This window comes from Ahaetulla prasina, chromosome 1 (genome assembly GCF_028640845.1).
Source record: "Ahaetulla prasina isolate Xishuangbanna chromosome 1, ASM2864084v1, whole genome shotgun sequence".
NCBI lineage: Eukaryota > Metazoa > Chordata > Lepidosauria > Squamata > Colubridae > Ahaetulla > Ahaetulla prasina.
The window spans coordinates 121,023,429-121,049,668 of NC_080539.1; positions in this window are offsets into that span (position 1 = coordinate 121,023,429).

Below are 26,240 nucleotides of genomic sequence, written 5' to 3' on the forward strand. Positions count from 1 at the left end.
TTGGAATGGTGTAAAGTCGGGACTGCTCGGTAACCACTCCCGAAGGGAAAGGGTAAGGAAAGAGGAGTAAAGAAGGAAGAAAGTAGGTAGGCAGGTGGGTAGGTAGGAAAGAAGGGAGGGAGAAGAAAGGATAGGAGGAGAAGAAAGGATAGGAGGAGAAGAAGGAGAAGATAGAGGGTAAGAAAGGATGGTAGTGAGAAGTGGGAAAGAGGTGGGGAAGTAGGAAAGTGAGGAGAAGGATGGTGGGGAAAGTTGAAGAAGGATGAGAAGGGAAGAAAGGATTAAGGGAGGGAGTGGTGGTCGAGCAGCCCTGATTGAGTATAATTTGAGTATAGGATTGATTGTTGGATAAGTGATTGTATTGTACACTGGTCAAATTGTGGGAATTATTATGGAAAATAAAAATTTTGCCCTAAAAATATATATATATATATTTCTGCAGAAGTCAATGCTCAAGGAGAAAAGTTTTATGTGGGGGGAAGAGTGCAAGGAGAGGAGTTCTGGCAGTTTTAGTGGTGCAGTTGGGGAAAACATGAGATGCAGGAATAATAGGATACTGTAGATCTCGAACTGCAGATTGTCCATCCTGGTCATGATACAACAGCAGAACTTCTGGAAAGGCAAAAAGAAGACATGTTGGTTCTCTAATAATAGGGATTTTACTTGTGTAGGAACTTGGCTGATGTCAAAAGCTAAGCAGATAGAAATTCAGGAGGAAAGCTGGAAAGGCAATGGAAAAATCTCAGACAGTAATAAGAAATAATCTTTTATGCTGTTGGAAAGAAATGTAATGGAAATATCTATGTAGTCACTAGGAGTCAGATTGAACCTGAAGGAAATGTTACTTTTTCCTTTTAATATGCAAATATATGTCTTTTTTCCTTGAACTATTTAGTTATGTATGTATTGCAATTATTGTATTCTATTCTACCTTCTTGAATGACTCTTAGGACATTTAATTTACATTAAAACATCCACACAAATTCAAAAATATTAAATGTGAAAAAAATATATGTATCTGCCGCTGTTTCTCATTTAAATTCATTTCTCAAAAGACATGCAGAAGAAGATTTTTTTAAAACCCATTCCCCAAAAGTGTAAAAAAAAGTGGAACAATTTTGACCTCAAGAAGTAAGCTCTGGGTGAAAAAATAGCTATTGGATTCATCCATTTTAAAGTGGCAGTTGAATGAGAACTAGAAACATGAATGGGGACAAAGTTATTGTTAGTTTTAAAAGGATGTAATGAGTTACTGGGAAAAGATTTCAGATATTATCATAGTTCTACTCAGAATCTCAGAATAACCCAGCCAGTATATTTCCATTATTAATATTATTTCTTTCCGCCTCTCTCTGCTTCTCATCATTTGCATCAACTCTTCAGGCAAATCTAAATTTTGTAATTTTGAACTCCTAATTCTAAACGTTTCAAGATGTACCTCATTAAAACTTGATTCTGAATCAAGAGTTACCCCTTTTGATCCCAGTCTCTATCATGGTGATTCATCTGTGAAATGAAAATTAATACCAGCTCCCCAATTACCTAAGTGCGTCTTCTGGATTACTTCGATCGTACTTGCACAACATTAAAAGTATTTGAAGTAAGTATTATATGCCAAATAAAATTCCTTGTGGTCATAAAAAATTGCACTGTTTTCTTCATCATATAGCATTAAATGTTTATTTTCTAGAGAAAGATTCCAGCTTTCTGTCTTGGGTGATTGACATAAGATGAAGAGAATGTAGAAATAGGCAACACTACACCACTGTTTTTCTCCTCTATCTTGCTGACTCTCCTGCTTGGCACCAGTTGGACATCTATCACTGTGTAACAAGCTCCTGATTACTGAAAACATGCATTAACAACCTGCTTGCTATTATTTCTTAGCTTGGGATACCTTTTGGTTGTCTTTTGGATCAGCAGCCACTACTGAAATAACCCAGTGGGTAATTAATGCCTTCTGGGCATTAGATGTCAGTTCTGCAGCTTCAATTTCTCTATTGCTCTGCTTCTTTCTCCCCCCCACCACACCTCCTTCTAGGATGCATATTGGATGTCAGCACTTGTCAGAAGATGAAATGGAAATGGGTCCACTGGAAATAATGACGTGCAGAATCATATCTTGTCATTGCATCTTCTCAAAAGGCACTTCAGATTTCTCAAGAGAGTGTAAAATTAAACTGCCATCACTCTAAAGGTAGTTTTCCAGTTAGAAGGACATGCTGTAGATTTCAGCAAATGCACCCAACAATATGCAGACTTAGAAAGGAGTCAGGGAACACTTTCACCTGGGCATTTTTTTTTTTTGGCCTCTGAGTTCATATCCCATCATATTACCAGGTGTTTGCTAGAAATTTATGAACTGCATTGCCAGCACTTGTAAAAACTGTAGGAGGAAAATCACAATAAAGCCAGCAAATGGATGGGATGTTCATTTGTCTACTGGATGTTTTTCATATAACTTAACTTAAATTGTTTGTTTGGATGCTTAGAATTCTTGAGAGGTTGTCATTTAGCCAGTTGATATCAAGCCTGTTACCAGAATGTTTCTTTTAAGTGTCATTTATTTTATTTTGTCATGCCATAATGTGCCAAGGTTTCCATTTCAAACAGACATATCTAACTTTTAGCTATGCAAAAGGCTTGCATTTCATTCATATGGTGACTCTGGTCTTTCCTAAATTACATAGTGTTAATATTTTAGGAATATATCACTAAGTAGTCCTAAACTAATTTCTATGATTATCCAATTATAATTTCCAAAATATTTGAAGTCAGTGCTTATAAATTCTGAGTCTTGTCAAGGTATACCAATATCTACAGAAATTATGCTGAAAACAAGGGTAAAAATTGAATGTCAGTAAGCTATTCTTCCAGAAATAAATTCAGCGAAATTCTCATCTATTTGTAATGGCCAAATTCATTAGGTCTACTTGGTGCTATTTTATTTATTTTATTTATTTATTTTTGTCACAACAGTATTTATAAGCATAAGCATGAAAATAACTATATAATATATAAGCATATATATGAGCATAAGTATGTAATAACTATATTAATTGGATATAATGAAAGGAAACAATAGGACAGGAACGGTAGGCACGTTTGTACTCTTATGCACGCCCCTTACAGACCTCTTAGGAATGGGTTGAGGTCAATAGTAGACCGTTTTTGGTTAAAGCTTTGGGGATTTTGAGAAGAGACCACAGAGTCAGGTAGTGTGTTCCAAGCATTAACAACTCTGTTACAGAAGTCATATTTTCTGCAATCAAGATTGAAGTGGTTAGCATTAAGTTTAAATCTATTGTTTGCTCTTGTATTATTGTGATTGAAGCTGAAGTAGTCTTCAACAGGAAGGACATTGCAATAGATGATTCTTTGAGTTAAACACAGGTCCTGTCGAAGGTGGCGGAGTTCTAAGTTTTCTAAACTCAAGATTTCAAGTCTGGTGGGATAAGGTATTTTGTTGTATTCAGAGGAGCGGAGAACTCTTCTTGTAAAATATTTCTGGACACGTTCAATTGTATTGATGTCAGAAATGTGGTATGGGTTCCAGACAGGCGAGCTGTATTCAAGAATTGGTCTAGCAAATGTTTTATAAGCTCTGGTTAGTAGTGTAGTGTTTCTGGAGAAGAAGCTACGTAAGATTAGGTTTACAACTCTTAAAGCCTTTTTTGCGATGTAGTTGCAGTAGGCTTTGGCACTTAGATCATTGGAAATGAAAACTCCAAGATCTTTAACAGGGTGGGGGGTCATCTGTAAGGTAATGTCCATTGAGTTTGTATTTAGTGTTTAGATTCTTTTTTCCAATGTGTAAGATAGAACATTTGCTGGTTGAGATTTGGAGTTGTCAAGTTTTTGACCATTCTGACACAAAGTCAATGTCTTTTTGAAGGGTAGCTGTATTGTTGGTAGTGTTAAATAGTTTGACATCATCACCGAAGAGAACACAATTACTTGGAGGAACATATTTGTACCCTATGACTATCATTAAGTGTTGTAAGTGTTGTACCTTGATGATGGTATCTTTTCTTTTATGTACACTGAGAGCATATGCAAATTCCTTGTGTGTCCAATCACACTTGGCCAATAAAAAATTCTATTCTATTCTATATTGTAATTAAAATGCCTGATAGAAAGGAAAATAATTTTAAATTTTACAACATAGTATAGTGATAATTTTGTTTCAAATTCTTAAAAACAAAGCATTTATTATCCTCTACCTGTTATTTTAAATCTGTCTGTCTGTCTGTCTGTCTGTCTGTCTGTCTGTCTGTCTGTCTGTCTACCTACCTACCTACCTACCTACCTACCTACCTACCTACCTACCTACCTACCTACCTACCTACCTATCTATCTATCTATCTATCTATCTATCTATCTATTTTTAATTGAGCATTTTAATAACAATAAGAACTAATAGAAGACTAAAGTAGAATGAGAAAGAAGCAAGAGGAAGAAATAAAAGAAAAGCTATAAGAGCCAGAAAGAAAAAAGTAAGAGGTAAAAAGAAAATAAGAAGACAGATAGAAAAAATAAGCTACACAAAAAATTATAAAGAAGTGGCTTCCACTCTTTTTCACAGCAGTTACCAGTACATTTTAACTTCTTTTGCTAAGATTATATCATGACTCTCTTCTTTCTTCTTTCTATAGTTTATTCTGTCTAATCATCAAAACCATAAATCATATTCTTTTTTCTTTTTTATGCAAAAAGTCTATAAGGGATTTGCAGTCAGTGATAAATGTAGATATCATCCTTTCTCTAATGAAGCAAGTCAATTTAGCTGTTTCAGCAAGTTTAGTCATTCTTCATCAACTATTGCTCCATTGCCGTTATTGCCAAATCTTTCCATCTGTGTGCATACAATAATCTTGCTGTATGTTAATATACAGAAGCAGTGTCTCATGGCTCTTTTCTAAGAGTTTATCCATCAGCCCCATGGAAAAGGTTATTTGAGGGACCGTCTCACCCTATTGGTTTGGCCATGACACTTGTGCTGGCAGAGGAGGCATGATCTGGGTCCTATGAGCCCCATTATCCTGGCTGGCACAGTCCAGCAGGAGCTGCTGTTCTCTGCTGCTGCTCCTGTCATCTGGAATATCTCCCCCCCCCCAATGTGAGGTTGACCCCAACCCTTGTATCTTTTTGTAAGGGCCTAAAGACATGGCTCTGCCAATCAGTTTGGGGCTCCAGTTGTGGAACAGCACAATGGAAATGGTTGATTGAGTAATAACAGATCCTACCTTCCTCCACTCCGCCCATCTGCCCTCATGTGTCCTTGGTTTTAATGTCTGATTTTATCTTTGTATGTTTTAACTGTATATGTAATTGTAAGCTGCCCAGAGTTACCCTGTGTCTGGGATTATTACATAGGGTCTTCTGCTTGAGCAGCGGATTGGACTAGAAGACCTCCAAGGTCCCTTCCGACTCTTATGCTGTTATTCTGTTAACAAACAGGTTTCCTATGAAGTTATACATGGGACAGCTTCTCTGAATGTCACCAGAGTATAATCATAGCCACTTCCCTGATTCTGCTTCATTTTTATAAAATTACTTCTTCTTTTTGAGCTTGTATTTTAAATTTCTGAATGGTTTTTTTTTTTTTTTGCAATCCTTCCCCCACCCAAAAAAAAGAAAAGAAGAGAAAAGAAAAGAATGGAAACACTAGTTTAGCAATCCGAACAATAAGAACAGCTGGGAAACAAGTCATCTAAATACATTTCTTCCCATGCCAAGTCATGCTAAACCCTTTGCCCTAGCCCCACCTGGGACTGGCCACTTGGGCACTTTAGCTGCCTTTTAGGATTTTTCAGTTCAACAAACAGGTGACTGCTTGTGACAGAATTAGTCTCAGATGGACTGTAGCAATATAATACATGTCTTATTCCAAATAAAGACTAACAATCCTTATTTTGTTACCCAGAGCTACATACTGAAGTCAAAAACATCTTTTCTTCTTCTCTTTGTCTGATTTTATGGTTAGGTTCCCAGAAGCAAATGCGTTAGTTGAAGAGAGGTCAAGGGATTTAGTTTGTCATGTTTAAGGTTGTAAACCTAGGAGGGTTTTTTTTCCCTTTCAAATCATTTTTAACTCCTGGAAAGTCTTGGGTTAGTCCCTGCAGTTTTCTTGGCAGGATTTCAGAAGTGGTTTGCCATTGCTTCCTTCTTAGGACTCAGAGAGAGTGACTGGCCCAAAGTCACCCAGCTGGTTTGGGTCCTAATGTGGGACTATAATTCACAATCTCCTGGTATCTAGCATGTGCCTTAACCCCTACACTAAATTGGCTCTCTATAATCTTAGGTATCCCCATTAGTTTACTGTTTATTTACTAATAGGAAGCAAAAGCAATCACAATGATAGTGGGAAAGTATTTATCTTACATATTTGAGTTAACCTTTCATGTTTCATCTTGAGGAACTGCTATACAAAAGTGGACTCTGAATATTTTTTGTTCTCTTGTGCTCTTTGTAATTTATTGGGAAAAAAAACCCCAACTCTCAGATCTTCTGTATTGTTTCAGATTAGAGTATTAACCCATCCAGGGAAAGATTGTCTACTATGAAACTTTTCCTACAGTAAATCACAGCCTGGCATGCAATTTGCCTATGGTCATTTTCTAGAATATAATAGTTGGAATCCAGTGAAATACTGTGATTGATGTTCTCTCCATCCATAGGTTATTGATCAGTGAATAGATTTATAGTTTTTTTCCTCTCTTCTGATGCCTCCCATCTCACTCCAAGCATTTTTGCTATTTTAAGCCTATGTTGGATAGTTGGCTGATAAAATTACCAGCATTAATATCTTAACTTCTCTTTCTGAATAATACTCCAATAATGTTAAAGTACCTTACACAATGCCATTGTTCGCAATAAATATGTTTTCTATATGCCATAAAATTACAAGGAATTATATTTAGTAGGAGATGCTAACCTCCGAGAGTTACTTAAAAAAATCAAAATAAATCTGGCATTAAGTAACTATAATATATTCCATTAGGTATAATTCAGTAATCATGCAAATAGTGAAGAAATGGCTTAGGTTTGCCTTTAGTATTTTGTTGCTATGGTTATAGCTTTAACTACTACTCTAAATTACTGCTTTGCCACTTAAAATGTTCACTTTTCATTTGGTTTTATTAAAATATCAGCAGCAGAATCTGACTTTTTAATTACTATTTAGAGGCAAGGTGAAATTTGTTTGCATTTTAAACATTACACTTGCTTAATATGAAAACTATATTTAAATGTGCTGTCAAGACAGCAAAGTTTCATAACCTAGTTTAACATTTTTATAATTTAATACCAGGAAAGACCTATTTTCCAATGCACGTTTCTTATGAAATGTAGCCTAGCCCCAGGAGGAGTTCCAAAATTCATTTGTCTTTCCCGCTAAGTTTTTGTTTTATTTTCAATTATGATTATTTTTCTTTATAATAGTTAGCCATTTAGGGTTTTGTGCAAAGAGACTTGGATATAGCATTTTTAAAAAGATATGTAAAAAAGATATTGAGACTCTAGAAAGAGTGCAGAGAAGAGCAACAAAGATGATTAGGGGACTGGAGGCTAAAACATATGAAGAACAGGTTGCAGGAACTGGGCATATCTCATTTAAAGAAAAGAAGGACTAGGGGAGACATGATAGCAGTGTTCCAATATCTCAGGGGTTCTCCAAAGCACCTGAGGAAGAACAAGAAGCAATGGGTGGAAACTAATCAAGGAGAGAAGCAACTTAGAACTAAGGAGAAATTTCCTGACAGTTAGAACAATCAATAAGTGGAACAACTTGCCTCCAGAAGTTGTGAATGCTCCAACACTGGAAATTTTTAAGAAAATGTTGGATAGCCATTTGTCTGAAATGGTGTAGGGTTTCCTGCCTGGGCAGGGGGTTGGACTAGAAGACCTCAAGGTCCCTTCCAACTCTGTTATGTTACGTTCTAATTCCATTTCCTTTCTTTTTTCCTATAGTCTTTTTTTTTAAATAGAGATATCTATAAGTTACTTTTAAACTTATAAAGCGGGTGATAGAGGGAGTCTCACGTAGCTCCCATGTAACATCTCTCTTGCGCAGACTGCACTGGCTTCCTGTTGCCTTTCGGGTGCATTTCAAGGTTATGGTTACCACCTTTAAAGCCCTCCATGGCTTGGGGCCTGGGTACTTACGGGACCGCCTGATGTTACCTCATGCCTCCCACCGACCCGTATGCTCACACAGAGAGGGAGTTCTCAGGGTGCCGTCCGCCAGGCAGTGTTGGCTGGCGACCCCCAGGGGAAGATCCTTCTCTGTGGGGGCTCCTACTCTTTGGAATGAACTTCCCCCTGGTTTACGCCAAATACCTGACCTTCGGACCTTTCGCCGCGAACTGAAAACATATTTGTTTGTTCGCGCGGGGCTTTCTTAAATTGTCTAGATTTTGAATTTTAAATTTTATTTAAGTCTTAAATTGGGATTTTTAGATTTTTAACCATTTTAATTTTCAGCCAAATTGTATAATAAGTTTTTTAATTTACTTTTAATTGTACATTGTTTCTTTTTTACCTTGGCTGTACACTGCCCTGAGTCCTTCGGGAGAAGGGCGGTCTATAAATCTAATAAAATAAATAAATAAATAATAAATAAATAAATAAAAGATGATGATGATGATGATGATGATGATGATGATGATGATGATGACCCCACCCACTTTATGCTGGTCTATGACCATAATAAAGATTTAATCCTATTTGATTTGGAAAAGGCCTTTACTAAAATGAAACTGTCAACTGATTATCTCTTCTTCTTTTTTTAAGTCAGAGCCAGTTTGAACAATATGCAAAAAAGCTTATGGAGCTTCTCAATCATCCAGGCCATCCCAAAAGTGCTTTTCAAAACAATTTCAAGGGGGAAAAAACAACAATCAAGAAAGTCCACTTGTCTTTTGAAAAGTACCTTTGGGATACAAAAAAAGTACGAACAGAGAGAGAAACAGGATATCTTCTATTGTTCAGTTAATGGCTTCAGGCTTTAAATAAAGTTGAACATTATTTTAGTTGGTTATTAATCAAATTAATATGGTGCCATCTGTCTGAAGACTGTGAGGCGGACAAAATAAAAATATCATTCCACTGAAAACATCATCATCAACAACAAATGAGGCACAATCAGATATTAATACAGTGGTGTAATTCAAATCTTTTTACTACTGGTTCTATGGGCATGGTGTTGTGGGCATGGTGTGGCTTGGTGGGCGTGGCTTGGCAGGCGTGGCAGGGGAAGGATACTGCAAAATCTCCATTCCCACTCCCACTGTGGGGCCAGCCAGAGGTGGTATTTGCCAGTTCTCCTTTCCGAACTACTCCAAATTTCTGCTACTGGTTCTCCAGAACCTGTCAGAACCTGCTGAATTTCACCCCTATATTAATATCATCTAAATGCATAGACCCATGATGGACATTCCAAACTTAATACCAGGTCCCAGGGAATATCCTGTTCTTCATGACCTCCTGAAAGTCCTAATTGATCTGTCCATATCAGTCAGGAGGCTTTCCATGATAAAGAAGGCACATGTTCTGAGACCTGACCCTGCTTTCTCGAGTGGACCCTGAACATATCCATTCTGCTAGATCTAGTTGGATCAGCAGAAACTACTGAGGAAGGATGATCATGAAAATAACCTGGCTTCATGTATTTAGAGCTTCAAAGGTAACAACCATCATCTTTAATTTCACCTGGAAGCTAATAAGAACCACTAGAAGTTCATATAGCTGTGGTGTTACATAGGCATACTGAAGTGCACCTAGAACTGCATATGCCACAGTACACATATGGATCAGCTAAAGCTTGTAGATATACTTCAAGGGCATGGAAAGCTCTATGAAGCTTTGTTACTTATGCTATAAAAATCATTTAGTTCAGCAAAAACAAACCAAACATTCAATAAATAAAAATAAAAGACAGTTTTAAGGATGGCCCTATTTTTTTGTTAACTGAAGGAATGTTCATGTATACTTTATGTTATAGGTATATCCAATAGTAATTCCTTATTTAGATAGTATTATTATGCCAAACCAGGTTTTTGGATATAGTATAGATCCCAAAGACATCACTATCACTCATATCATGAAAGCAGGGGTGAAATGCTCCCGGTTTGGACCGGATCACGTGATCTGGTAGTGATCGTGGCTGCTGGTTCAGCAATCCGGTAGCGATGGTGGAGCAAAGCTCCTCCCACCCACCCGGGTGTCATTACTTCCTGGTTTTAACCTGGAAGTAATGTGTTTTTTACCTTCTGGGCGTGCGCAAAAGGTTTTGCGCATGCACAGGTTTTGCGCATGCGCAGAACATCTGTGTGTGCATGTGTCACATGTGATTATGGGACGCATGCATGTGACACTGCACGCAGTGCGTGCACTTCTGAACTAGTAAGGAAGGTAAATAGATTTCACTCCTGCCTGAAAGGGGCTGACTGGGATATCACAGACTGCTTCTGGTTATTCCTCAACCTACACATAGCCCCTTTACAGGAAATAAGAAAAGTCAGAAAATAATTGACAGTCTATAAGATCCAGACCAAGGACAATGCTTCCAAGATATACTTAATGAAAATTTATCCAACATTTTACCATTTGTAGGAACCTATCCTGGAAAGTGGACACAATTTAAAGGTGTCACCATGCAGATGGCAACCGCTGCACTTGGACTGAAAACCTGAGTGGATCAAAACTGGTTTGATAAAAATCATAAAACCATTTTAGCAGCCCTCCAGGACAAGGGCAAGTCTTATAGCTTGGCAGAACAATCCATTATCTTTCTCAAAGGAAGAAAAGTTTAACCACCTGCAAAGGACAGATAGAACTGTGAGAAATGCAGAAGAAGGCTGAGCACATCCTACACTATACAGGCATGCATGCTACCAGAGAGTTCTTCAGTGCCATAAAAACATTTTGTGGTGCTCGTCCTTGGTATCATCTGATGACTTGAGCTTGATCAAAGACTAGGAAGGACTGAAAAATCATCAGATTGAACACTTTTTCAACGTGCTCAATTAATCATGATACCTTACAGCAGATTTTTCAGCTGCTGATCTTAGATGTCCTATACTTGCCTCCCTTTACTGAAGAGTTCCAGAAAGTGATATTGGAGACGACCTCAAACATGGCAGGATGGCATTCCTGCTGAAACCTACAAAGTAATAGATCCAAATGCCTTGCAGGCATTGCAAGACATCTTAGAAGACATTGGTCCATAGGGGAGATTCTTGATGACTTCTGTGATGTGCTCTTTGTAAAAATAAGGGAAGCAAATCAGACTGCAGAAACCAGAGAGGGATCTCACTGCAGCCCACCACAGGCAAGATCTTTGCCCACATTCTCCTGAACTTGCCCCTGTCTTGGAAAGAGATGCAGCCAGACTTTTGGTCAGAGCAGAATAGAGCAGATATGATATTAGCTGAGAGGCAAGTCCATTGAGAAGTGCATTGAGCAGAGAAAACCTCTTTATGCTGACTTCACTGACAGGCATTTGTCACTAAAAACATCCTGGATCATCCTGAGACTTCTGGATGCCCAAGGAAATAGAAAAACCGATTGAAAACCATGAGCACCATCACAGAAAATTGTGCTTTCAGACTAGAACTTGAGAGTGCCTTCCCTGTCCATAGATGAACTGCACAAGAGAGTGGCTTCTTTGAACCCAAGAGACTGCTACCCCAGACTATTCCTGAAACCTGAAATTAATTCAACCTGTGAAAATCTTTGGCTATATTGAACGAGTTGTTGTGAAGCATCTGTGCCCTGACATCTGAAAAAGCTGGTTTAATGGCATTTGTTTAACTTTTGACCTTTGAATAAGCTTGGTTACTAAATGAAAGACAACACTAGACAAAAAAGCGATTCCATATGGCCTACATTGAATGCATTGCTTAATAAATCTTGATTTAAATGCACAGCTAGCAGAACATATTCCTGCAGAAAGCTGATTGTGCCCTCTCCCCAGTTGAAACGGCAGAAGCTGTGCCCTTTCCCTTTTTAGCCTGAGTCAGACGGGGATTTTACAAATGCCATTTCCAAATGATGTGTGATGAAACTGTCCTACATGAGTAAGGTCAGGGATTGGTTTTACATGGGAAAAGGAAAAAAAGAAAAGAAAAGAACTAAAAGCTCAACTCACATAATACATAGTTGTACCTACAAATTGTTGGAAGAATTAAAAACTGACCTCAGAAATGAGAGAACATTTCTAAGAAATGACAGAATTTGAAATGCTCATATAAAAGCAAGATTGCCCATTATGCATTTATACACATTATATCTTAAATACACAAAATCAGAACAAATCAAAATTTGTATGATGAAATGGATGCAAAACTTGAAAGAAACAGTCATAATACAATATTGGGAAGGACTATGGAACAAGTCTATAAAATATATCCAAGTTATAAGTTAAGAGGATATTAGTATATTTTTTTATAGATGGCATATAGCTCTTTTGATAACTTCCAGGATAGATATATTATTACGTAGGAATGATTGCTGGGAATGCCATAAGACACAAGGAACATATATTTTACCAAATGTGGTGGACATTTAAAAAAACCTCAAATGTACTGGAAAGAAATACACAGAGAATGTTCAGAGAATATTAGAAAATAAATCTGAAATGAAGCTATATCTTTTTTTAAAGTAGGCATAACTCCATGACGTATCAACAGCAACAACAAAAATAAAAATTTGCTAAGTTAAATGTTTATAGACATATGGATAATTCTGGAAAAGAGATGCGCTTCCAAAGATATTGTGAATTTTGTGAATATCCAGTAATGGCAAAATTAACAGCATACATTCATAATACAATTAAGAGTTTAATTACAAATTTAGGTAAGAATGGCTTCCATATATATTACATACATATTGGCCCTCCCTGTCTGTTCTGGCAGAAAGAAACCCATCGGTTAAGGCATTTTGGCTAGTGGGGTCCAGAAGAATACCCTTTTCTACCATGGCTCCTGCACTTTGGAACATCAGGCCCCCAAGATGATATCTACCAGGTAAAAGTAACAGAGTTGGAAGAGACCTTGGAGGTCATCTAGTCCAACCCCCTGCTCACGCAGGAGACCTATACTAGGGATTCAAACAGCCAAATTGTCAACCTTTCTCATCGACAAGCTCAGTGTCTTAGCCACTGCACCCATCCTGCTGATCTTCCCTAAGGGCCTGATGACCCTCTCCCCTTCCTCTCCCTCTCCAGATGTTGATGTGGATATGGATGTGTGTTTATATGTATGTATTAGCCATATGGAAGAGCCATGGCGGCACAGTAGTTAGAATGCATTATTGCAAGCTAACTCACTGCCCACTGCCAAAAATTCAATCCTGACCAGCTCAAAATTGTCTCAGCCTTCCATCCTTCCAAGGTCGGTAAAATGAGGACCCAGGTTTTGGGGGCAATATACTGATTTGGTAAACTACTTAGAGAAGGCTGTAAAAGACTACGAAGCAGTATATATGCTAAGTGTTGCTATTGTTATTCTAGGCAGAAGTATCCTAGAGTGGAGGCTTGGGACAGGGAATAGTGAAAGTGGTACGGGCTAAATATTTTTCTAGCACTGAAATCTTGTGTGATAGGTAGACTATTTGTAGGTTTGTGCTGTTAAATGCTTCATCAGAAAAGTTCAATGCATAATGTTTTTGGTATGTCTGTGGCCTGTTTAGCTTTGTGGTCTTATCTCCTAGTATCATCAAGATGGTGAAGCACCTGTATGATGTTATGCTTGGAACAGCTGATCTCATTGTGCTTCCTTTTAGTGTAATTAGATCTGGATAAATACTTCCAAACTTACTTGTTTAAGTGATTGGGGACAGAGTTTGGTTGCTGTTCTATGGATAATAAACATTGTCTTGAAATTACCAACAATTTCTCCATTTTCTGATTATTTGCAAAACAATAAACATTTGGGCAGAAGTTAATTGTTACTGTTCAAATATTTGACACATTCTTCATTACTTTTAATGCAGGCAAGACTTTCACCAAGGTACAGTTATAATTAAGACTGATGAAATCATTAAACTTGCTGTAAACATTACGTTTTTTTCTAAATAGAGTTTGGCAATGTTTTAAAGGTCTTCTGTCAGATTCATTCAGTGTTTAATTATTTGTTGTTGATGCAGAATTCCAGAATGATTGTTGCCATTTGTCATTACATTCTATTGTAGGTACATTGGTTAATTTTATTTTTATGGTTGGTGGTCCCAAGAAAGCACCATTTCAATGTGTAGAAGCGATGATAATATGTCTGTAAAGTTTTAAAATTGCCTTTCAGAATGAGCAAGTTCTGCTTTTTCATGATTCTTGATGTATGGTGAAGAATAATGGAAATGCTATGCAAAAATTGTACAAGGAAATCCATAGAACTGTGATGGCAAACCTATGGTATGCATGCCACAGGTGGCACACAGCGACCTCTCTGTGGGCACACGAGCCGTTGCCCCATTCAGTTCCAACATGCATGTGCATGTGCACGCACCTCCCACCGGCCAGCTAGTCATCGGGTCTCTGCCACACATGTGAAGGGGCGGGGCATGTGTATGGAGAGTGTGGGCGCAAGTTGGGGGGCACATGTGGGGGCATGCATACATGCACAGAGGCTGTGTGCACATGTGTGGGGGCATGCGCGCATTGTATTTTGGAGGTTCGGACATGTGTACTTTGGGCTCTTGGTCTGGAAAAGGTTAGCCATCACTGCCATAGAACAATCTCAGCTATTTTTAAAAATCCCATCAAATTTAATCAGGATCTCGTAGACTTAAATGTTTTATTTACATTTGCTAAACTGTTGAAAGATGGCATAAATAATATGTGAATTATTCTCTGTATATCTCAGGGAAAAGGAATATAGTACTCTCCAGATATTGTATTTGAAATTTCTGCAATTGGCAGTATGTGATAGAAATTTTAATTCAAAACTTCTAGTTTTGCCTGACCAATTCTCTTTGTTTGGTTTATTCATCTGAAAGTTGCACTCCATGCTTTATGGTCTTTCTTTTCCCCAATTGTCTCTTTCATTTCCCATCCTTTGGAGGTTTTAGTTCCCACTTTAGTTGACTCATACAAGTCTGAACTGGAGACTTCCTCTTTGTTCTTTTCCTTCTTGAATGACCTGCATGAAGAGAAGTGGTTTCTGTGAATGACAAAATATGTCCTGATAATTTGAAAGCCTTAAGATGATTCTATCATCTAAGCGTTGGAAAGAAAAAAAGATACACAATGAATGAAACACAAGATGGCTTCCAAGAAGTTAAATGAAAACAGTTTTAAAACCTACTTGATAAACCAACAGAAAATTCTCACCAGGCTCAAGGTTGAGTCAGCCTTCCATCCTTCTGAGGTGGGAAAAATGAGGACCCAGATTATTGGGGGCCATACGCTGATTCGTGCTTCTAGGAGAAATTTCTCCTAGAAGCACGAAGCTGTAAACACCTAGCCTGAAGATGACAAATGGGACTTCGTTGAAACGTCGCCAAGACACTTCCAATTTTATGCGGGAGAAAACCTGAATAACCAAAGACCTACATACAAACACCCGCGAAAACCTCAGAATCAATCTATCTATCTATCTATCTATCTATCTATCTATCTATCTATCTATCTATCTATCTATCTATCTATCCCTCCCCAAATATTAGGGAATTCCTGGAAATGTGGGGTTCAGATAAATCAGTCATAGAAATAGACAATATGTTCACACCATTCAAAAGGGAGAATAAAAAAGCTAAAACAGAAATAAAAAAACAAACAAAATACAACCTCTCCAGAAGTCAACATCCAGATAAACAGGGATTAATACTTGGCAAATAATCAAATCACAATAACAATATATATAACTGAAGAACTATCAAGGAAAAAAAAAACACACTCCCATGATGGTAGGGCAAGATACTGTATATAAACAAGGAACAAACCTCAAACCACACTTACCTGCACTGATGATGTTATTTAGTTGGGTAGTGAAATGTCTGCAAGCAAATAATCAAGTTCAGACAGAACCAAGGATTCCATAATTGCACCTCATTAAACTTATTAATAAAGTTAGAGATAATTTAGGACCGCCTGCTGTTACCGCATGCCTCCCACCGACCCGTACGCTCTCACAGAGAGGGACTTCTCAGGGTGCCGTCCGCCAAGCAATGTCGGCTGGCGGCCCCCAGGGGAAGGTCCTTCTCTGTGGGGGCTCCCACACTCTGGAACGAGCTTCCCCCGGGTTTACGCCAAATACCTGACCTTCGGACCTTCCGCCGCGAACTGAAGACACATCTTTTCATTCGTGCGGGGCTGGCTTAAATTTTATTGATTTTAAATTATCTATTATTAATTTTAATGGGGTTTTAGTTTTATATATTTTAAAGTATTTTAGGCCAATTATAAAATAAGTTTTTTAATTTGTATTTTAAATTGTATATTGTATTGTTTGTTTTTATTTTTGACTGTACACCGCCCTGAGTCCTTCGGGAGAAGGGCGGTATAAAAATCGAATAAATAAATAAATAAATAAATAAAATAATAGTAGTTATAGCTATAGAATGAGGCTGCTGAAGGCATTCTGTAATAAAAAGACCATGGATGCAAATTTAGCTATGATAAGCATTATTGCAGCATCCCTGTCTGATAGCAAATGACGCATATAAAAGTCATCTGACCACTTGTGAACAACATAGGAATGAGTTCAACGAGAGTAATGAGAGATTCAATAGAATCACAGTAGAGCAGAACATGAATAAATCAACATTTATGCAAGATTAGGTTGTTTCTGCCAAAGAGATCTTTCTGAACTGAACTACTCTAAATAACTTCTCAGGGTAGCATGCTGAGCAGCATTTGTGTGACAGTCCTGCAGTACAGTGTTTGTGAGATATGAATTGGTTAAGTACCTATTTGGTTTTAGATGGTTGTTACTTCTGCTGAGAATACTCAACTGGGATTCTACATCAATTCCTTAACTTAAGTTTTGCCAAGGTCTACTTGTAGCCCAAAGTCAATAATATTTTAATAAGGTATCAATAATGTTTTGTTTCCAGGAAAATCAAAAGCCATTGGCCAGAATTAAAGGGGCCAAACCAATATAGTTTTTGCCAATACCTGAAAGTACTTGTCATGCTGTGATATTTATCTATACTTATTTCTATACTTATCTATATTTATCTATACTTATTATCTATACTTCTTTGTAGGGTGCTGTAATAGGAGAGCACTAAGCAACCAATGAGCTTCCACTGAAGGAAAGTGATTATTTTGATCTCTGCACTGAAATGTTGTACTTAACAGTACATCTAAGAGAAAGCAAAATACAAGAATCTCTTTTATTCCCCCTTTGGAATTTTAAGAATTTTAACTTTTAATGAAAACATATTTGACAACAAACTGATTTGTCTATTGGGTGTTTGATGTAATCAAAGAAAAATCAAATATTCACCAACAACCTAAATTGATTCAAAAGGGAAATGCAATTCTTGCTTTCATGGATGCTGATGATCATCTTGTTTTAAATAAAAGGAAGGAAGGAAGGAAGGAAGGCCACTTTTGAAACATTAACAACATTTTCTTGCCACTTCTCTTAATTTAACAGCTACTTCGATGATTAAAGAATAGCAGAAGGATTGACTAATCCTGTTCAGCCTTGCCAAGTTATTCAATTTGGCACTCCACACTCCTTTTTATTTACCTTGGGTGTTAATGTTTTCCTACTTTATTCTCTTGAGGGGGGTTTCAAACTACTGTTGACATTTAAAGGTCTACTTTTGCTATCTTTTATGAACCATGAATTGGATTAAGCACCTCTTATGTATTGGCATTAAAAGATTGTTGCCCTCTGAAATTAGATAGAGCACATAGATTATCCTCTTATGATCATCATCATTGTTGGTGGCTAGTGGTGGGGAGGAGAAGAACTGAAGTAACATGCAGGGAAGAAAAACACATATCATACAGCATATTTTACATATTTTACTACCTGTTGTTGCTTGTGGCAGTGTTTGGTAATACTGACCAAGGAAATTCTCATAATTTATTTTGCTCTTTTCCACCCTGGTTTGAGTCTTGTTTTCTTGACGTTCAATAAGCTTAGATTTCTAAATAGCAAATGCAAAAAATATGGCTTGGGTTTCCTTCTTTCAGTTTCAACTATTAGGATCAGTGGTGGAATTCAGTTTTTTTTTTTACTATTGGTTCTGTGGTCATGGCTTGGTGGGCGTGGTGTTGCTTGGTGGACGTGGCAGGGGAAGGATACTGCAAAATCCCACTCCCCTCCTGTCCCCTAGGGGAATGATATTGCAAAATCTCCATTCCCACCCCACTCTGGGGCCAGCCAGAGGTGGTATTTGCCGGTTCTCCAAACTATTCAAAATTTCTGCTACCAGTTCTCCAGAACCTGCTGAATAGCACCCTTGATTAGAATGTGTTCTTTGCTCAAAGGTAAGCAAGGATCAAATGCAATTAGCATTCTGAATGGCATTAAACTTTATAGATAGTCCTCGTCTTACATCTGTTTGTTTAGTGATCACTTGAAATTACAGCAGCACTGCAAAAAGTGATTTATGTCCAGTCCTTGCCCTTACAATCGTCAGAGCACTTTCATGGTCACATGATGAAAATTCAGGCACTTGGCAACTTGCATGCATTTATGACAATTGCAGTGTCTCAGGGTCATGTGATCATTTATGACCTTCCTAGTTGGCTTCCAACAAGCAGAGCCAATGAGGGAAGCTGAGTTGCAAATGTATTTTTACAGAAAGGAGAACCATATGTTCATAGGTATCTCCCTTGGGACTCACAAGGTTCCCTGTTAATTTTTAAAAGCTATGTTAATTAATAATAATTAAAGTACAAAATGTTAGCCTCCATATTTATTATGTAAGCTTTTATTATGCATTTAATAAGAATAAATAAGTGCTTTAAGCAGCACAATAAAAAGCAAATGTGAAATAGTGACAAGAGTCTAAAACATTATTGTCTTCCTAAATTAACAATCCCCACTGACTTGAGAGTGACTCCCAGTGTAGTGATACCCTTTTTCCTGAAGGTTCTTTGGGGGAACATTGCTTTAACCTTCTTCAAGAATGACAATAGTAGTGGGATAAACCCAGTGGTGAAATCTAATAATTTTCCCTACCGGTTCTGTGGGTGTGGCTTAATTGGTGGGCGTGGCTCGGTGGTCAGATGACTGGGTGGGCGTGGCCAATAACAATAAATAATAAAAATAATTAACAAAGTATAAAAAACAATAAGAGGTACCAAAAACCAACTTTCACACTTTACACACACACAACACAACACAACTGACTAACACACAATGTAAAATCAGCTGCACTTCACACTTCACATAGCCACAAAAAGCTCAAAAACCAACTTTCACACTTTACACACACACAACTCACAAACACACACACACACACACACACACACAAAATGCCACATACAGCTTTCTTTGATTTTGTGTGTTTGTGTAGTTAGAGTGAAACACTACAGAAACACACCAAATCTCAGAAAGCTGCACAAATATTTTATTATTTTATTTTATTTTATTGTGGACTTCAAATCCCAGAGTTCCTCAGCCAGCAAAGCCAGCCAGTTGATCATCAAGGAAATAGATTAGCTAAGCAATTGATTCTGTCTGGCTGAAACTGAAACTGCTTTTGGGCTGTGGCCATGCGTTCATCAGTAATCAGGAAAGTGCCTTAGAATCTCTACTCTTACTTGTAGAAAACATGTTTTCTACAAGTAAGAGTACAAGTAAGGTTCTGCTGATGAGGAGTGAGATCGTCAGAGGAGACTTTAATTTTTTTTTTAAGTTTAAAGTCTCTGCCAATCTCAGCGGAGGGGTGGGATCCTCAAAGGCTTTTTTTTTACTTTTAAAGGCATTTTTCGGCTGAAGCAAAACCAGCTTTTAAAAGTAAAAAAAAAAAAAACCTCTGCAGATGGTACGGCTCAGCAGAGGCAGGGGGTGGAGCCAGGGATTTTTGCTACCGGTCCTCCGAACCAGCAGCCGCCATTGCTACCGGATCGCGCGAGCCGGTCCGATCCGGGAGCATTTCACCCCTGGATAAACCTATATTAATAGGCAGGCTGCTGCAGAGTAGGAAGGTTTTGACCAAGAAGGCCAACATTTGGACGTCCATCTAATTCACATATCTAACTCTTCTGAACAGAATTTATTGAACATATAGATTCTGCCTGGGGAGATCTGAAAGGTAATGGAAACTGAATTGTAAAGTTATAGGAAATAACAACCTGAATTGGACCCCAAAACCTTATTTTCAATTTGGGCCAGTTTAAACCGTATCTCAGGAGTGGGCAAGTGGCAGTGAAACCCCATTATGAAAATGTGTCCTCAACAAATGACTAGTAGATCTGTGGAAGGCATGGGAACCAGGATATATGACCCAGGGGTGGGTTTCACTTACCTTTGCTCCCAGTTCGCTCACATGTGCACCACTTTTGCACGTATGCAGAAGCTTCTGCGCATGTGCAGATCATATTTCATGATGTCCAGGTGGGTGGGCGGAGCCTTCTGCTACCGTTGCTACTGGTTCACCTGAACCAGCAACCCACCACTGGTATGAAATAAGAGTTCCAAGGACACAAAATTAAATTCTTCTTAGAAAATGTACAGGAGAGCAGGAGAAACAGTTTTTTGTGGAAGAAAAAAATGGTAAAGGAAAAGTGAATTTTAATCCACTAGTCACTGCTATAGGGGGAGGTGCTCATCTCCATTTCAAGGCCACTGGGGCAGCATTGCCTGAAGACATTTCTTGGTCATGTAGCCAGCATGACATCATGGACTGCTGTTACCTTTCCACTGAAGTGGTGTCTATTTATCTACTTACATTTGCATGGTTTTGAAGTGCTAGGTTGGCAAGAGCTGGGGCAAGGATGGGAACTCAACCTGTCACCTGGTACTCAGTTCTCAAACTTGGGCTGCCAGCTTTCCAGACAACAAGCCAAGCATCTTCTTGACCACTGAGCCACCACCACACTGCCCCTTTTATGGAGGAAGGGGAAGAAAACAGTTCATTTATGGCATTCCGGCTTATTTTTGAACTTCTATTTTCCTGTTTTTGTCATTTTTCCCTCTTCCATACTCTTTTTTTTTATGGAGGGAAAAGAAGAAGAAAATGGTATGAAAGAGGGAAAAATGATAAAAACAGGAAAATAGAAGAGGTTCAAAGCTATGTTGGAATACTATAAATGAACTATTGAAGCAATCTAATCAATCAATCTAAGCAATCATTTTATTCTGTAGTAATAAAAAAAACTAAAGGAGAAAAAAACCCAGACTAACTTTTCTCAGCAACGTCCAATCTGCCACATAAACCCATTGGAAGGCTGCATTAGTGTATTGTCTTGGGAAGGATTTAGTAATGGATAAAGTCAGATACTATCACTGCGTTTTACTCTCCGGAGAATCATGAAGAGGAACTAAGTGTAAAGAACCTCCTTGCTTCTCTCCAAGCTTGCAGTGAAGTGTTTGTAGGTTGTTCTGTCCCTACTGAACATTAATCTGTGTGCAGCTCAAAAGGCAGCTAAACGCACCTATCCTCTAATAAAACGGGCCGTGTGTGTAGATCTGAATACTTTATTGGGAGAACAGGGTATGGTGAAACTGAAGAAAATAGGGATACATACAGTGAGATATAAGATACAAATATAAAATAGACAGTATTAAGTTACTGCTGAACATAACAGTTAATAAGTACAAGCAGTTCAAATCTCACCAGCAATGCTCTGTGTGAGGGATATAGGTTTGTCTTTGGATGGCCATGTGCCATAGATTAAAAAGGCTGCTTCTGTCTTCTCCAAATGCTTGAAGGAAAATGGAGTCTGGCTTTTGAGCATGCACTTGGTTTGAGTGCGGGCTGACGGGTAAATGGGCGGAGTCAGTTTCAGACAGTATAGTTGGGCCTATTTGTCTCTCTGGTCACTAGGAGGGGCTAGAGAGCTACAACAGTATAATAGTTACATGTACATGACATAGGTCTATGACATGTATATAGTTACATGTACATGACATAGGTTATAGGAGAGAGTTTCTAAGGTCAGCTGCACTCTCTCTCTCTACACAGAGACAAAGATCCAGGCTATTCTACAAAATTGTAAATCAGTGCTCTGTTCATCTAGCAGCATATTTACTGGCTGTCAGCTGTCTTTAGATTCTTTGTGCAAACCACTCAATAAAGTAATTCCTTCATAGATTGTATTAACTATTTAAGCCAAGAGAACCCATTCTTTTCTCTCTAATTGCATTTATTGAATTTTTTTAAGAAGAGTAAATAATATGCTAAATTAGATTATTTTATCATTGATGCAGAGAGGTCATGGATTTCCTTTTGGAATAAGTATGTCTCAAAATTTTCCACATGGGAGAGGATAGATTTTTAAAAAAAACCCTTCTTAGATGAAATGCTTGACTGGGAGAAATCAATTGTTCTGCAATTTCTTTATTTTTAAATATGCTGTTTTATGTCTATATATTTTCAGCACAGTTTAGATTTTCTCTGCTCTCAACCCTATTAAAAAGCATTGAAGACCTGGCTATTCCCCCCTCCCAAAGCATTTGCGTCAGGGGTGGATGAGATCTGCTGTTGTTTGTGATGAATGGGGTCAGTGCAGTTGTGGGATTCAAGTAATTGAACAACCGGTTCTCTGTCCTAATGATTTCTTCCAACAACCAGTTTGCCAGAAAGTTAACAACCGGTTCTCCTGAATTGGTGCGAACTGGCTGAAACCCATCACTGGGTCAGTGGCTTCCTTGGGTACCAGGGGTTGCTGTTGGGGTTGTGTCTCTTAATCCTGTAAACCTTCTAGAGTCAGTTGCATGCTGCCTGGGGGAATTTTGGGAGTTGAAGTTCAGCTATCTCAAAGTTGCCAAGGTTTAGAAACACTGATAGAAAGTAATTAAAGAACAACTTGAATTATTCTGATGAATTCTTTTTCAGTTCCTATTGATTATTTTTTTATTTCTTTTACCTTTTTTTAAAAAAAGAGAATGTTTATTCTTATTTCTTGAGCTCCAGTACAAAATGCAGTTTATTTCTCCCACTTAATCTAATTCATGTTACAGTTTGCATTGATCAATTTGCAATTGCTCCTTTCCAATTAGTCCTTTCTTCTTCTTCTTTTCTTCTTCTTCTTGAAAATATACATGAATTCCTTCATACTGTGGCCAAATATTTAGCTGGCAAAAGAAGGCTATTTACGTTTTAAGCCCATTATTCTAGAAGTGCTGTCACTACCTTTCTTTGAATGAAGACTGGAAATGAAATACCTTATTACACAGTTAATTATAATTGAAAAGAACAACTTCAGGCTTCCCTGCAAGGTTATTGATAGAAATCCTTATCCATTTGCAAATAAAAATTTCTGCATTGATATCCCAACGAGCATTTGTATAATGAAAACTTGTTTAGAGGAACAATTTCTCATAGCAACAGTTCCTAAGCAATAGGCTGGATCCATATTGCATAGTTGAAATAGATGCACATTGAAATCAGAGGCGTTTAAATTAGTCATAATTAACCTCTGTCTCATTGATTTTAATTTTTCTTTTCTCTGTATGAATAAATATGCATCCAAGTTCAGCATATGAACTTGGGCGGTAAAACTATTTGAAATGTACATTTCCCCTTCGTTTGTAACCTGAAAATCAAATAGGCCTGTGCAAATCAGTCTTTCTATTCAAATTCGAGGAGAGTATGATTACGTTCAAGTTTATAATCCAAGATTGAAAAGACAAAATGACTTGATTTGAGCCACTTCATAATTTAATTTGGGAAAGATAAAAGGTTACAACGGAGAAGAACCAAAACACCTTCAGCTACTTTATTTTCTGGCAAAATTTGATGTAAATAGCAGAATAGCAGAACTTTTAGAGCCCTGCAAAATTTCAGATGGTTTTCTTCAAGGTTTCATCACAATATCTCCCCCTCCCTATCTGACTTTTCCAGATGAGATTAGCAAGAAGAACAAAGTATCAGCTTCCATGGTGTCCAGCCAGTAACCCAAATTATACCAAACAAGCTTAAATATTGAAACTGAAATAGATTTAAAAGCAAGTTCTTATCTGGCCGCTTGTTCCTCTGGGGTGACAGGCAAGGCATGACACTGAAAACTGATAATTGAATTGACCTAATGAGGTAGTATACTTTTGCTGCCTCTTACTACTGGAATGATTGACTGTTGGCAAGTTTGACCTCACCCTAAGAAGATGTTACAACTGAAAGGACTGCTCATGATTTGCTGGATAAGCAGTAAACATCTGAACTTAGATATTTAGACAGAAACTGCTAAATAACATTAAATAAAACAATCTTTAATCTTAAAAAACAATAAGGGAAAGAAAAAGAGAAGGGAGGGGAAAAAAAAGAAATCCAGGCAAACTGAGACCACATAGAGACATACTGGTCTTTGTATATTATTTTTTAAAATAGTTATTGGTCTATTAACTATGAGTTGCCTCACTAGCAGAAGGAAAACCTCAAACATGGCTTTCAATTTACCATCTGTTTGAAATACAGAAATTTTAAATACAAAAAGCCTACATAACGTTGAACTAGATTATATTTTATGTCTTGATCTGATTCTAAATCAAGGGATTAGCTCCCTTTCCTTCAGATATTTTATGAATGTTCCACCTTTTTCTCCCAATTTTTCACTTCAAACTAGTCCTGGGATAAAGTGAAGTATTTCCAAGAATAGGAAAATGACAGTATAATGTCTTTATTTACTCTAATTGTGAGGATATTTTACTTAGAGAAAAATGGAAAGGAAATTGTTCAGAAATGCAATATTTAGTGTCCTGCTTTTTTAATACCACGTAGTGATTGATTCATAATTGGTAGAATATGTGTGAAGTTCAATGTAATGAAGAAATAACAATCTCTCAACATTTTGGCGGCTGTCAGATAATCCCTTTTTACAAACTACAATCTTCAGACAATTGTAATTTTTAATTGAAATTGTTTATATCTTTCTTCCTTAATTTAGCATTTGAATGGAGCAATTTACATAATAATACCATAATTTGCATATTTATTAGTTACATAAAATACAGCGTTTAATGTGAATTTAGGGTGATAGTTAATCATACATTTCCATTGTTTTTATTGTGATTATAATTCAAATAGATTCTAATGTATAGATATCACATTGTATTAGCCATCAATATGTATATTTATATAAAATAATTAGGATTAAAGCAATTAGGATGTTTTCCTGCCCCTTTTCTATGTAGCTTAGTAATTAAAAAAAGGATTTCCCCCCCCTAGTCATGTCCAACTCTAAGAGGAAGTGGTCATCTCCATTTCTTAGCCAAGGGAGCCTGAAGAAGTTTCTGCAGTCATGTGGCCAACATGACATCACGCTGCAGCGCAGAGCATGCAGTGAAACACAGACTACTGTTACCTGCCTACCAAAATAGTACCTATTTATCTACTCACATTTTCATGCTTTCAAACTACTAGATGGGTAAGAGCTGAGGCAAGAATGGGTGCTTGCCCTGTCATGCAGCTCTTGAGTCTTGAACCTGGTCTGTCAACTTTCAACCTGACAAGCTCAGGTTCTTACCGCTGTGTCATCCCACTCCAGGTTTGATAATATAAGCATGTAAATAGTTACTGAAAGAACTATTTACAAAATTAGCCTCAAGAAATGGACTGTGCATAATCCCTCTTTCTAATTTTTGACATTTTAATGCCCTTCTTGAATTTGATGCATTTTTTCCAATAGTCGAAAACATCTTGTTCATAATTTACATTTGATCAATATTGCTTTGGAAATAGTCACACTGCTTTTAATTAAAAATATTTCTTTGATGAGAAGAAACCCTGTTGGTTGGAAACATGTGGAGGAGCCCCTCATCCTGCAGTGGATAGACAATGGCTAGAATGATGATTTATTTGGTAAAAAACACTTGACCTTAGAAGGCTAAGAGGCTTTTGTACCAGGTACCCTCATAGCTGCTTTGGAGATTAAAGAATTAGCTACTAATAGGCTGGCTGCAACAAAGCAGAGCAAAGATGCACTTGGGCAATCACAACCCCAAATAGGAGAATGCGTGTATCATAGGAGGAACAGATGGTTGAAGATACAACTTCTCTTCCCAAGGTATGATTCCTTCATAAGGAATCCTGATTAATTACTTGCTGTATCTTGGAGGTATCACAATTGCTTAGATAATTTCCCTAGTCACCATGTTGCTTTCTGTGTATATATT